The sequence below is a fragment of the Thalassophryne amazonica genome, chromosome 18 (genome assembly GCF_902500255.1).
Source record: "Thalassophryne amazonica chromosome 18, fThaAma1.1, whole genome shotgun sequence".
Lineage (NCBI taxonomy): Eukaryota > Metazoa > Chordata > Actinopteri > Batrachoidiformes > Batrachoididae > Thalassophryne > Thalassophryne amazonica.
In genome coordinates, this window is record NC_047120.1 from 7,209,772 (window position 1) to 7,224,844 (window position 15,073).

Here is a 15,073-nt window from a genome sequence, read left to right on the forward strand (position 1 = left end):
GCTCCTGTCCTGTGGAACCAGCTCCCAATTCAGATCAGGGAGACAGACACCCTCTCTACTTTTAAGATTAGGCTTAAAACTTTCCTTTTTGCTAAAGCTTATAGTTAGGGCTGGATCAGGTGACCCTGAACCATCCCTTAGTTATGCTGCTATAGACGTAGACTGCTGGGGGGGTTCCCATGATGCACTGTTTCTTTCTTTTTGTGCTCTGTATGCACCACTCTGCATTTAATCATTAGTGATCGATCTCTGCTCCCCTCCACAGCACGTCTTTTTCCTGGTTCTCTCCCTCAGCCCCAACCAGTCCCAGCAGAAGACTGCCCCTCCCTGAGCCTGGTTCTGCTGGAGGTTTCTTCCTGTTAAAAGGGAGTTTTTCCTTCCCACTGTAGCCAAGTGCTTGCTCACAGGGGGTCGTTTTGACCGTTGGGGTTTTACATAATTATTGTATGGCCTTGCCTTACAATATAAAGCACCTTGGGGCAACTGTTTGTTGTGATTTGGCGCTATATAAAAAAATTGATTGATTGATAAACATTTACAAATTATTTTTGTCTGCTAATGTGCTGTCTACATCACAGCGGGACCAGGCTGCACCTCCAGTGGTGGCTGCTGGGCACAGCTGCGTCGCTCAATAATTCAGATGCTGGCCATGCCTTGTGTAACTCCTCCCACTGCTGCTATTCTGGATATTAGATGACCAAGCTGAATTCTATTAATAGTCCGGTAATTTAAACTTTGCATGGACATTGTAGGGGTTATAAAGCCAGATGGGGGCGGGAAAAAAAAGAAATAACATATCGCGTGCTGGCTTTATGATCTATTTATTCCATACCTGCAATTTATTTTTTAACTATCGCCTTAAGTATTTAATGTGTTTCTAACTGTAACATACTGGTGTTTGGTTCATTTGCATGTTTCTTTTTTGTGTGGATGTGAGTTTGGCAATTTTATTGAGTTTATTTTTTTCCACTTACAATGTGTTTTTAATGCTTGTAATTGGGATGATCTTAACAAAATAAGGTTGGGAATAAATAAGGATATATTTCTATAGTTAACCCTTTTTGTCTCTGCTCCCCTTAATTAAAAAAGGTAAAACGAACCTGAGATATGATATCTGTTAGAAAAGTAATGGACCTTTTTATTTTTTTGCAAAAACCATATGGCACACCGCGCTCGGAGCGGCGATCAACAGGCTGAAATGACCAGATCATTTCCAAAGTGAAGGCTGTGTTGATCCCGGATGTCGTCTGACTACCAGAGAAATGGCGAGAGGTGGACATAGCACTTTTTCGGCACATTACACTGTTAGAGGAGATTTTGTAATGAAAGACGTGTGGCGGAATTCACGCATCAGGATGGAGCCACTAATGGCACAGAACAAAAAGCACGTCCGTGTTGGAAGTCTCACGGGACATGACCAGCTCTTCCACCATTCGGAAGATTCAGACTTCTTTTGGTGGCTTTTAAGTCGAGTGAGTTTCCGAGAAATTGTCGAAGATCTGGGCATGATCCGCGCCATTAGCAGCTCCGTGGCGAATTCCTCCGCTCCTGTTTTCATGACAATTTCCTTTAACAGTGGAATGTGCCGGAAAAGTGCTATGTCCACCTTATTTGCCATTTCTCTGGTAGTCAGACGACGTCCCGGATCAACACAGCATTCAGTTTGGAAATGATCTGGTCGTTTCAGCCTGTCGATCGCTGCTCGAAGCGTGGGGCGCCCTCCACAATTGTGCACCGTCGTTAAACTGGCTGTACCACTCCTTAATCTGTGTGATGCCCATAAAATCGTCCCTGAAAGCCATCTGAATTTTCCGAATGGTGTCCAGCTGGCTGTCTCTCAGTTTCTGGAAAAATTTGATGCAATGCTGCTCCAGCCATTCAGATATTTTCCTCACAAAGAAAATCCGATGAAGGGGGAGGACCAGTGCTCACACAAAGCCTGCTCACAGGCGAATGACGCAACGGACAGGCGTGTAAAAACTCACGCATGCGCACGAAGGTTCAAGCTTGGCTGATGCAATCACACGTGATTCAAATCTATAAGGTTATTGCAAAAAATAAAAAGGTCCGATACTTTTCTAACAGACCTCGTATGTGTGTATGTATTGTCAGGAAAGATGACTTTAAGCTTGCTTTCAGCTTGTTTTCATCTTGGAATATAATACGAGCCATGGAATTAATATACATGCTGTTGGATTAAACTGCAGTGTTTGGTACCTTCCAGGAGTAAGTGAGGTCATACCGGACTTTTCCATTGTAAATGGGGAGGCCCATGGAATGAACTCATGGTGAAGACGAGGGAATATATCTAAAAATGATTCTAACATGACAAGTATGATCAAATGAAGTATTAATGTGTTAAAATTAAGAGTTGATTAGAAAATGTATTTTACAAATAAGTGAAATGAATGATATGAGTTTTTCATAGAGTGCAGAATCAGAGAAAGAGGAAGTGAAGATGTCGCAAGTAGGGCAAGAAAAGCTGATAAACTGATCAAATGATTAAGATGTTGGTAAAAATGAAATGAATAAGGAATGAGTGTTTGTATATGATCATATGGATTATGTGAAAGAGTTGTAGTGAAATGATTGTGATTCTAAAGAAATGATTTAAAAGAATGAATTCTCAGAAAAGCTGAAGTGTTAACAGAAGAGGAACGTGAGAAATAAGTTACTGGTAGGGGCTGCGGGGATTTCCAGTAAAGCAGAAGGAGAAGGGAGGAGGTGAGTCAACAGCGTCCCCATGGTAACCAAGATCATCTGAGGACGATTGGAGTCAAGAACATAACTTGTTGAAACACCAGGAAACGGGGTTATTCTTCCAGGGAGAGGTGCTGTTGCCACTACTCCCCTGCTATGAGGAGATCACAAGACTTGACCATCTTGTGAGCAGCAATTGGAATCGTGGAGTGAGGACTGGAGCCATAAAAGATCATTTGAGAGAGATTTCAACTCCCACTCAGGCCGTCCAGTCACGGAGTAGCAGAACAATGGAGGATAACCACTGGCCTTAAGTCTGAGTGGGGAATGTTCAACGATTTCTCTCTCACGGAACATCACAGCATACCAGAATGGATTAGATCAACTTTTGGTTGATTGAAGACGGAATAAATTCTTATGTGGATTAACTTCCTGAAGGATTACAAGATCACACAAGGATCGTAGTCAGCTAACGATTAATAGCTGATGAAGAGGAAATCGAGTTCATCGAGCTGGGGACCCTAACCTCAAAAATCTCCTTTCCTCACTCCTAGAAAAAATTAAGTCAATCCAGTCCCAGTCAAAGTAAGATCAGTCAGAATTATTGAATTAAAAACAAAAATCTCTGCCAATCATTATTCTAATTATACTTGAATTACTGTTGTGAAATTATCACCATATAACCTATTTTGATTATCGGCACTTGCAAAACCTGCAATAAAATTCCAAGCATGCAGTTAGTGTTAAGGCTCGGACATTGGATTATTGATGCTTCTTAAGGTGTAAAAGTTAAAGTTTATTGGGTGTACAACATCAAAAGGCTCTAAAAGGTTAGTCTGGTTTTTTTTTTAATGAAAATAACACATCCTGGGGACTCTCTGTACGAGTCACTAAATTTAAAATCTAGCAACATTCCAAGAGCCCTGATCCATAAGAGGAGAGCTGCCGTTAATGGAGGTGGCTAGTTCATATCCTGGTTCCTGAGAAGGCTATTGGACCGGGGTGCGAGATCAGCTTCAGCGGGGTGGACGTCCGGATGGAGGCAGTGAGCAGCTAGACGACTCTCCTCGCCACCAGCTTGAACAGCCTTTGTGCAGCCCTGCCGGGTAATACCCGTGGAGACACGAAGGTCGGACCCCAGAGAGGGAGAGCTGGTTTTTACATAAACACTCATCGGAGGGTGAGCGTGTGCCGTGTATCTAAAAAGCGGGATCTGACAATGTGTGTGTGTGTGTGTGTGTGTGTGTGTGGTCTCCTTGGGACTCCACACACTTCTCCCAGCGGTGTTGCCACTGTTGGAAGCATTCCAAAAAAGCCTCTTTCGGAATTGAGTGCAGTTCCGCCGTCGTTGCAGCCATAATGTCCTCCCTCGTCTCAAAACGTGTTCCTTTTAATGGTCTTTTAAGTTTTGGGAACAGCCAGAAGTCGCAAGGGGCCATGTCAGGAGAGTACGGAGCCTGTTGAACCACAGGAGTTTGGTTTTAGTCAAAAGTCCGAATTAAGTTCGAGGAATGTGCTGGAGCATTGTCGTGATGAACGCGCCAAGTTCCTGTGGCCCACAACTCCGGCCTCCTGCGCTGTACAGCATCACGGAGGCGACGGAGGACATCCCTGTAGTACTCTTTCTTTATTGTTTGACCCTGTGGTGTGTACTCGTGGTGTACCACACCGCAGGAGTAAAAAAAAAACAGTCAGCATCACCTTCACGTTGCTGCGCACTTGGTGCACCTTCTTTGGTCGTGGCAACGTGGAATGCTTCAATTGTCACGACTGGAGTTTGGTTTCCGGGTTGTACCCGTACACCCAGGACTCATCCCCGGTGATAATGGTGTCCATAAAGCTGGGATCACTTTGTGTGGAGTCCAGCATGTCCTGTGAGACTTCAACACGGAGGAGCTTTTGCTCCGCCGTCAGCAACTTCGGTATGAATTTCGCAGCCACTCTTCATACCCAAATCTTCTGTAACAATTGAATGTGCCGAAAAAGTGCTAATGTCCACTTCTTCCGCAATTTTTGATGGTCACTCGACGGTCTCGCATCACTACAGCTGGCACTTTGGAAATGATCTCATCATTTTGGCATGTCGATGGCCGGCCAGAGCGCGGCGCGCTCTCCACAGTTGTGCATCCGTCTTTAAACCGGTTGTACCACTCCTTAATCTGTGTGACGCCCATAGCTTCATCTCCGAAAGCCATCTTAATTTTCTGAATGTTTTCCACCTGGCTGTCGCCAATTTTCTGGCAGAATTTGTTGCAATAACGTTGCTCCAATCGTTCGGCCATTTTCCTTGCACACATCCTCACACAAAGGCTGCTTCCAAGGAAATGACTCAACCGACAGGCATGAAAAAAATCATGCATGCGCACGAAGGTTCAAGCTTGGCTGATGCAATCACACGTGATTCAAATCCATATGGTTTTTGAAAAAAATAAAAAGCTCGGAGGTCTGTTAGAAAATATCATATCAGTTTCATTACAATCCCTAGATGTTTTGCATTTACACATATTTACAATATTTATTATTTCTTTTTATTCCACTGGTGTAAGGAACAATGAGCTTGGATTGCTGTCAATCTTATCAGTCCAGTCCTTGGATGACAATGGATCAGGGATTTTTTTCAGCCACGTTTGATCCAACACTCACAAATAATTAAAGCTGTTGAGTAAGTCATCCATATTGTCCATTTTAATGTTAGTTATCAATAAAATATTCAGGATAACTTTATTTGGAGCCACGTTTAATAATGCTATTAAGTATGTCCCATATTCCTTTAAATAAGGGCCCAAGCAATGACTAAGTCATCCGATGAGGACCCTCTTGAAATCGCAATGTTTATTATTATGAGGGCCCGAGTGACAACGAAGTCATCCGATGAGGACCCTATTATAATCACGCTGTTTATTGTTGTTTTTATTAGCCCCAATTTCACCCCTTTCCCATGCTTAAAAACTCACCAAACTTTGCACAGTCAACAGCCAGATCCAAAATGTAATATTTTGAGGATTGCTCACATGTTCACAGTGAAATGGTGAAATGGCGCCCCGTACACCTACACAAAAGACCCTCCCCATTGTTTTTTTGTTTTTTTGTCATAGCCTCACGAAATTTAGTACACATATTTACTATGCTGGGATGCACAAAAAGTCTCTTAATATAGTGTTGAAATGTTGACAGGAAGTTGTCCATTTTTATTTGAAGTTTCAGTTTTGCAATTTTTGGCCATTTCCACTACAACCCCAATTCCAGTGAAGTTGGGACATTGTGTAAAATGTAAATAAAAACAGAATACAATGATTTGCAAATACTCTTCAACCTATATTCAGTTGAATACACTGTAAAGGCAAGATATTTAATGTTCAAACTGATAAAACTTTATTGTTTTTGTGCAAATATTTGCTCATTTGAAATGGATGCCTGCAACACATTTAAAAAAAGCTGGGACAGTGGTATGTTTACCACTGAGGACACTAATTGTTGAAGCTTTGTAGGTGGAATTCTTTCCCATTCTTGGTTGATGTATGACTTCCGTTGTTCAACAGTCTGGGGTCTCCATTGTCATATTTTGCGCTTCATAATGCGCCACATATTTTCATTGAGTGACAGGTCTGGACTGCAGGCAGGCCAGTTTATTACCGGCACTCTTTAACTATGAAGCCATGCTGTTGTGCAGAATGTGGCTTGCTGAAATAAGCAGGGACGTCCCTGAAAAAGACGGCAGCATGTGTTGCTTCAAAACCTGGATGTACCTTTCAGCATTGATGGTGCCATCACAGATGTGTAAGTTGCCCATGTCATGGGCACTAACACACCCCCATACCATCACAGATGCTGGCTTTTGAACTTTGCGCTGGTAGCAATCTGGACGGTCTTTTTCCTCTTTTGTCCTGAGGACACAACGTCCATGATTTCCAAAAACAATTTGAAACGTGGATTCATCAGACCACAGCACACTTTTCCACTTCGCGTCTGTCCATTTCAAATGAGCTCGCACCCTGAGAAGGCGGCGGCATTTCTGGATGTTGTTGATGTATGGCTTTTGCTTTGCATAATAGAGTTTTAACTTGCACTTGTGGATGTAGCAACAAACTGTATTTACTGACAATGGTTTTCTGAAGTGTTCCTGATCCCACGCAGTAAGATCCTGTACACAATGATGTCGGTTTTTAATGCAGTGCTGCCAATCCCTTTGATTTTAATTTTGAGGTAATTTTTGCCATTTTTGGCCATTTCCACTACTTACATTTGGACAAACTCATCCTAGGGATTTCATTCAGGTGTGTTAAAATCTGGTACACATCATCATGACCCCATGCTGATCAAAATTATCAAAAGAATTTCTGTAGGTCAAAAGGCATGGCTGCTAGAGTTCGTCAAACTTTGGTGTTTCGGAGCACGCCATTTCACTTTGAATAGCTGTCACGCCCGCATACTTTATCGTAGATCCTTACATTTCTGCATGTTTTAGAAGTGGAATGAAGTTGATAGGGTTAACTATGTGATCCTTAGTTATCATATTTGTGTTTTCTCTTTACAAATTTCAATTGTTATGCATTCTAATACAGTAAGTTATCAGTCACAGTTGTTATAGTGTCTACTACCTTATAATTCAAGTTTTATCTACAAACACAGCCACTCCACCTCCGGTCTTGTTCTTTCTATTTTTACAGTTAAATTCATACCCATCCAGTTCAAAATCCACTCCTTTTGTAGTGTTGATCCATATTTCTGATATGGCAGTTCTACTGAATTATTTTTTGAACTGATTTAAATATTCCTTGATATTATTCAAGTTTGCATACAGGCTTCTGCTATTCAAATGGATTATTGACAGTTTACTATCTGATTTAATGATCTAGTTGTACTCTGTGTAGTAATACCATTCATTTGTGATATTGAAGAAGAAATTATTGTCCGGGTCAGTGTCGTGTTCCAAGTCCAATAAATTATGGTCAGTGTATTGAAATGTTTTCAGTTCATCATGATCAGCAATCATTTGAGTTGTCAGTATTATCTCCACTTGTGGATAATAAGTTCTTTCAGACTGTGTCATGATTGTACACTCAACAAAAATATAAACGCAACACTTTTGGTTTTGCTCCCATTTTGTATGAGATGAACTCAAAGATCTAAAGCTTTTTCCACATACACAATATCACCATTTCCCTCAAATATTGTTCCCAAACCAGTCTAAATCTGTGATAGTGAGCACTTCTCCTTTGCTGAGATAATCCATCCCACCTCACAGGTGTGCCATATCAAGATGCTGATTAGACACCATGATTAGTGCACAGGTGTGCCTTAGACTGCCCACAATAAAAGGCCACTCTGAAAGGTGCAGTTTTATCACACAGCACAATGCCACAGATGTCGCAAGATTTGAGGGAGCGTGCAATTGGCATGCTGACAGCAGGAATGTCAACCAGAGCTGTTGCTCGTGTTTTGAATGTTCATGTCTCTACCATAAGCCGTCTCCAAAGGCGTTTCAGAGAATTTGGCAGTACATCCAACCAGCCTCACAACCGCAGACCACGTGTAACCACACCAGCCCAGGACCTCCACATCCAGCATGTTCACCTCCAAGATCGTCTGAGACCAGCCACTCGGACAGCTGCTGGAACAATCGGTTTGCATAACCAAAGAATTTCTGAACAAACTGTCAGAAACCATCTCAGGGAAGCTCATCTGCATGCTCGTCGTCCTCATCGGGGTCTCGACCTGACTCCAGTTCGTCGTCGTAACCGACTTGAGTGGGCAAATGCTCACATTCGCTGGCATTTGGCACGTTGGAGAGGTGTTCTCTTCACGGATGATGCGAAGGAGATGTGTTGCACAGCATGAGGCAAATGGTGGTCACACCAGATACTGACTGGTATCCCCCTCCAATAAAACAAAACTGCACCTTTCAGAGTGGCCTTTTATTGTGGGCAGTCTAAGGCACACCTGTGCACTAATCATGGTGTCTAATCAGCATCTTGGTATGGCACACCTGTGAGGTGGGATGGATTATCTCAGCAAAGGAGAAGTGCTCACTATCACAGATTTAGACTGGTTTGTGAACAATATTTGAGGGAAATGGTGATATTGTGTATGTGGAAAAAGTTTTAGATCTTTGAGTTCATCTCATACAAAATGGGAGCAAAACCAAAAGTGTATGTTGTGGATTGAGGACCTTACAGTGCAGTTTATGATGATCCTTGGTATTTGTCCAGTTCCTTGGTGCTTTTGATGACCAAAACTCTGGCTTGTCCCGTTGAGTTTAATGAAAACTTTCCAGTTTGCGCTCGATGTGATTTGAATTTTTCCTTGTTTTTTTTAAGTATCATACTTTTCTGGTGATGTCAGCGTTCCGTTTTGTCAGATTTTCCTTTATAAAGACATTTGTTCCTTTCAGCTTCCGCCCTTGCTTTAACAGTGCAGTTTCTGTTGACAAACCTCATATTGATGGCTGGATTGTTGCTGTCATTTCTCAGAGGCACAGTGGCAGGCCTCAGTGGTGTCACAGTCCACTTCAATCCCATTGGACTGGAAGAAGGCAGCAGTGGCAGCTGCTGGTCTTTCAAAGAGGGGAAGCTCATTGTCGGCTTACATCATAAAATTTGTCAATTTTTTTTTTTAGATGTAATTTGAAATATGTGAAATGGACATAACAGCCCCTAGTTGTGCAATCATTTCACAATTTATATCTCTGTTACATACAGTATTTTATGATTGCAGTCACATTATAACACAAGTATATTAATCTTTTTACAGGAAAATATCATCAAAAATATCAAGAAGCACATAGAACCTTTAAATCAAAATCAATTCAAATCAACCATTATTATCATTTAACTGTACATACAGTTGTAGTGCATGCAGAATGAGAGGGCATTTCTTGTAGGGTTCCAAAGAATTAAAAACACACATTTATAAAAAAAAAAAAATCTATCACACCAATCCCCCAACCCCTTACATACTTATACCAACCCAGTCTCACGGCAAGTCGTGATTCAGCAGCACAAAATATACATTAATCTATTGGTTCGTGATACTGTGACGAAAGGCGCCTCATTTTCGTCACAGCAGCACAAATTAATTCCGTGACGGCTGCACAAAATTAAAAGTGACATGGGGGGTGGGGGGGGTTGTGGTTAGGGTGGTTGGAAGGAGTAGGATTAGGTTATGGTTGGGGGTAGGAGTAGGATTAGTAATAGTGAGTTAAAAAAAAAAACCCTGTCATGAAAATTTGACTTAATTCGTGACGGGAGGACGAAAATAAATGAGACTAGGCTGCTCATATATACACATACATATCCCTGAGATGTCAGAATGAAAATGAAATGGAATGAAATGAAATTGTCTGTTAAAGTGTCCAAGTAGCAGCTTGTTATTAAAGTGCCCAGTTAAAATCTAAGGGCCCCTTCACACATGTTGGGTGAAAGAAGCAGAAACCGGAAGAAAATCCGTGAACAAAAAAAAAGGAAATGGGTAACCGCGAAACATTCAACCTGCTGTCAGGAGGGATGCACGGTCGGCCAGGTCTGCATGTTACAGCGGTGACGGTTTCATGCATGCTCATCTTTGTGCACAAACACAGTGCAAGCAGCTGGAACATGTTGCACCACATCGTGCCACTGCTGTGAGGGAACAAATAAAAACCACACACCATAACAAAAAACATGCAGTTTATTGAATCCATCTTATTGAGCGGACAATACAAGTATGAACCCTCTGTTCCTCTGTAGATGATCCATGGTCATAGGGGTACAGTCATGAAATGACATGAGTGAAGCAGTGCACACTTATATCCACATCTGCTGGCCTGGCATGTCCAGCCGGCCCCGTGCACATGTCTAGCGAGTGGCACGTTTTTCCAGCGATGAGCGCGCCAATGGACAGACACTGCATCATGTGGACCATAGCTCACGTGGGTGAAGTAACATTCAGATCGCCAGCTGAGTGTACACGTGATAAGACGGTCCATTTCAACTGGAGCAGCCTGCCGGTCGGGGTGCTGAGCAGCCACTCCAGCCTGTGGCAAATGCAAAATATGTTTTTATATATTTCTACGTGAGGACAGCAAGCACACGCATTCGCCTCACGGTGTAGAGTTGTCAGGCCATGTCCTTCAAAACATGGTACGTGTTCTCCAGCTGTGACTCAGAGGTCCAGAGATCTCATCAGCTGCTGCTGTGTGCAGCTAAGCCCACCTGTTCATTCAGCACACAGAACAAAGTGTCACTCTCTGTTTCTGTGTTGGGGGCAACATACACGCAGGCCATATGTGTTGGGGGGAGCGGGGGAGCTGAGACACACATGCATGCCACATGTGTTGGGCGGCACGATACACAAGCAAGCCACAGATGTTGTGGGAGCTCGGTACACACGCAAGCCACATGTGTTGGGGGATAGTTTGGCACAGCCACACCCATGTGTGTTGCTTGGTGATGACACACTTGTGGGGCACTTAGACAATTTTCACAGACAGCTCGAATGTGGTCAGCTGCTGTCTACTATCATGCTGGGAGCTCGAATAGCACCGCCTTGTCTAAGTGTCCAGCCAGCAGTGTTGGATGTTCATGTGTGACACCTGGAATTTGGCCGACACCAGTGAATCAGGGGATCGAATGAGCATGTGCATGGCACTCGCTGTCTTTCTGCCGCTGGTGTGCGCAAATGGTTGTAGCGACAGCTGTACGAGGCATGTGAGATGGCTTCAGTTTTTCACAAGTGGCATTTGCCTTCTCCATCGTGCGCCATTCTGCTTCAATCGTGTTATGTGTGAAGGGGCTCTAAAGTGCAGTGGTGACAAAATCCCGGTCAGTTGTTCAGTAATCTAACAGCTTGAGGGAGGAAGCTGTTGAACAATCTGGTAGTCCTGGTTTTGATGCTCCAGTAGCATTTGCCTGATGGCAGCAATTCAAAGTGGTTATGGAGAGGGTGAGAGGGGCCCCTGACAATGGTCAGTGCCCTGCTCCTGCAGTGGCTCAAAAAGAGTTCCTGGACAGAGGGGACAGAAACTCCAATGACCCTCTCAGCTCCCCTAACTGTCCTCTGCAGGGCTTTTTTGACTGATATACTGTAACTTGAGAACATGTTGAAATACAGTATGTCAGAACACTCTTGACCACACCTCTGCAGAAGGTCCTAAGGATGGTAGTATGGAGAGAGGCTCATTTTAGCTTCTTTGGAAAGTGCAGTCTCTGCTGTGCTCACTCCCTGATCCCAAAGGTGTTCTTGTTTCAGGTCAGGTCCTGAGAGATCTCCACTTCGAGAAACTTGATGTTCTCCACTCTCTCAACTATCTGCCTGCTGATGCTGAGGGGAGTTTGCTCAGGCCGTGACCTCCGGAAGTCGATAATCATCTCCTTCATTTTGGCCAGGGTGAGCACCAGGTAGTTCTCTCTGCACCAGCCCTCTAGGTTTTTGACTTCTTTCCTATACATTGATTGCTCATTTTCACAGATGAGTCCCTCCACCGTGGTGTCATCCGCAAACTTAATGATGTGGTTCTCCTCATGTCCGGAGACAGTCGTGTGTTAACAGAGTAAATAACAGAGGACTGAGTACACAGCCCTGAGGAGAACCAGTGCTCAGCATAATGGAGTTGGAGATGTTATTTCCAACACAGACAGACTGTGGTCTTTCGGTTAGAAAGTCTAAGATCGATGTTCAGGCCAAGTAGGAGCAGTTACTCCATTAGTCTCTGTGGGATGACGGTATTAAACCCTGAGCTGAAATCAATGCACAGGATCCTAGCATAGGTGTCTGTTTATTATTAAACATACATAACAGAGCCTGAGTGTTTCATGACATCTTGGCCTTTATTTTTTTCATGCAAATGTTATGTTAAAGATTGGCCAGCAGATGTCACCATATCCAATTATATCGAAAGCTTTGAAACACTGAACCATTACTTCATATCGGTGTTTCAACATGTTTCGGTTTCTTTGTCACTAATTTTCAACAATAAAATACATCAGCGACCAATAATTATTAAATATGTGCATAGATAGACTTACAATCACGAATACTTTGATGTTGTGTTGCGAACTGGTTCATTAATTAATGTGCAACATGCTTTAAATACTAATTTGTTGAAGAACAAAGCAGAGATTAAATCACCTGGATCTTACTCACACAACATCTAATCCGGTACCTGATGCTTGTTTCTCTGTGAATGTTCCTGGCTCCAAATCACCAGTTTTGTCCATTTCTATTGTCTTTCTGCAGATTTTTATTCATTTTGTTTGCTGAAATACAAAGTTTTATTTATTTATTTATTTTTAGTTTGGTAGCACTGTATAAACATATGATATCTAACATGCGCCTTTAAAACAGACTGATTTATAGCATCAATGACATGTTAATTTTTTTTATATTTTAGAGGAAGTTGAGCTTCCCTTCCAGTTTTAGAGAAATCGCCTCTGGAAGAAAGCCACCTGTTGCTCCGCAGAGGTGTCCTGTTCACTGGGCTCCCCCAAGTGAAATAGTGCTTTCTTCCTCCTGGTGGAGCACGAGGAAGAAGGCATGGGATGCAGAGAGATCTGAGGGGAAGATGCGCATTCTGCCTTTCAGCCGGATTCACACAGCAGGATAATTAGGCCGATATCGGACACGATCTTCCCCTTCTGACAATCTTAAGGACGCCCCGACAATCATGATGAAGTGAAAGATAATCTTATCAGATATTCCTGCCGTGTGTGGTGTGTTAAGAGCGCTCTGATCTGCTCGGAAGGCCGTCAGGAACGCTCTGATCGGGGATATTCAACATGTTGGATTTTTTTGGCCCGATATCGCAGCATGTGTTGTGTCCTCCGACCAAAACGAGCACGCAGCCTGCTGAATGTGATGTGCAGCCAATCAGAAAGCAAGGTGACAGACGTATGGAGCGGAAAATAAAATCAAAACAGCTGTTCTGACTTACCAGAAAGTCCGGTGGTCACGCTGTCTCCACTCATTTAAAGAACAATTTTTCTTTTTGTATTTTTTTTTTTTTTTCCACCTCTGTTTAATTAGCCCACAAAGTATCTCTTTGTTTACTCTGAAGTCACATTTGGGAATGTTCGTGTGTTAAATCCATTCATGTGTGGTGTTGTTGTCCTTATCGTGTGGCTGAACACCACACACTGTACGACCAAACCTGTTAGAGCTATGATTTTTTTTTTTAACTTCACGTGTGTGCTCTCTCAGGTTTTGGAAACCTACAGAAAATTTTAAAGTCCTGACGTGTGAACCAGGCTTAAGGCGATGAGTTGATCAAGGGAGTCTTGTTTGTCCCGGATTGCCAGTTCATCCTTGAGTGTCTCGGTCAGACTGTGAACATATATCTAATAGATTACAATTTGTTCATGTAAATGGGGAGTCTTCTTCACAGACTAAGGTTAATTATGGAGTTCCACGAGGTTCTGTGCTAGGACCAATTTTATTCACTTTATACATGCTTCCCTTAGGCAGTATTATTAGAAAGCATTGCTTAAATTTTCATTGTTACGCAGATGATACCCAGCTTTATCTATCCATGAAGCCAGAGGACACACACCAATTAGTTAAACTGCAGGAATGTCTTACAGACATAAAGACATGGATGACCTCTAATTTCCTGCTTTTAAATTCAGATAAAACTGAAGTTATTGTACTTGGCCCCACAAATCTTAGAAACATGGTGTCTAACCAGATCCTTACTCTGGATGGCATTACCTTGACCTCTAGTAATACTGTGAGAAATCTTGGAGTCATTTTTGATCAGGATATGTCCTTCAAAGCGCATATTAAGCAAATATGTAGGACCGCTTTTTTTTTTACATTTGCGCAATATCTCTAAAATTAGAAAGGTCTTGTCTCAGAGTGATGCTGAAAAACTAATTCATGCATTTATTTTCTCTAGGCTGGACTATTGTAATTCATTATTATCAGGTTGTCCTAAAAGTTCCCTGAAAAGCCTTCAGTTAATTCAAAATGCTGCAGCTAGAGTACTGACGGGGACTAGGAGAGAGCATATTTCACCCATATTGGCCTCTCTTCACTGGCTTCCTGTTAATTCTAGAATAGAATTTAAAATTCTTCTTCTTATAAGGTTTTGAATAATCAGGTTCCATCTTATCTTAGGGACCTCTTAGTACCATATCACCCCAATAGAGCGCTTCGCTCTCAGACTGCAGGCTTACTTGTAGTTCCTAGGGTTTTTAAGAATTCAGATCAGGGAGACAGACTGTTGTGGCTGGGGGCCTGGCTGCCTTTTGTTTCTGTCTTCTGTTTTCTGTCTGTTGTTTGTCCTTCCAGGTGGCACGCGTTTAGGACTGAGTGGCTGTGTGGCTGAGTTATCAGGACCTCACCCTGATCACCTGAGGCTGATCATGTGCAGCTCGTCAGGACTCACAGCTGTGGTGCATCT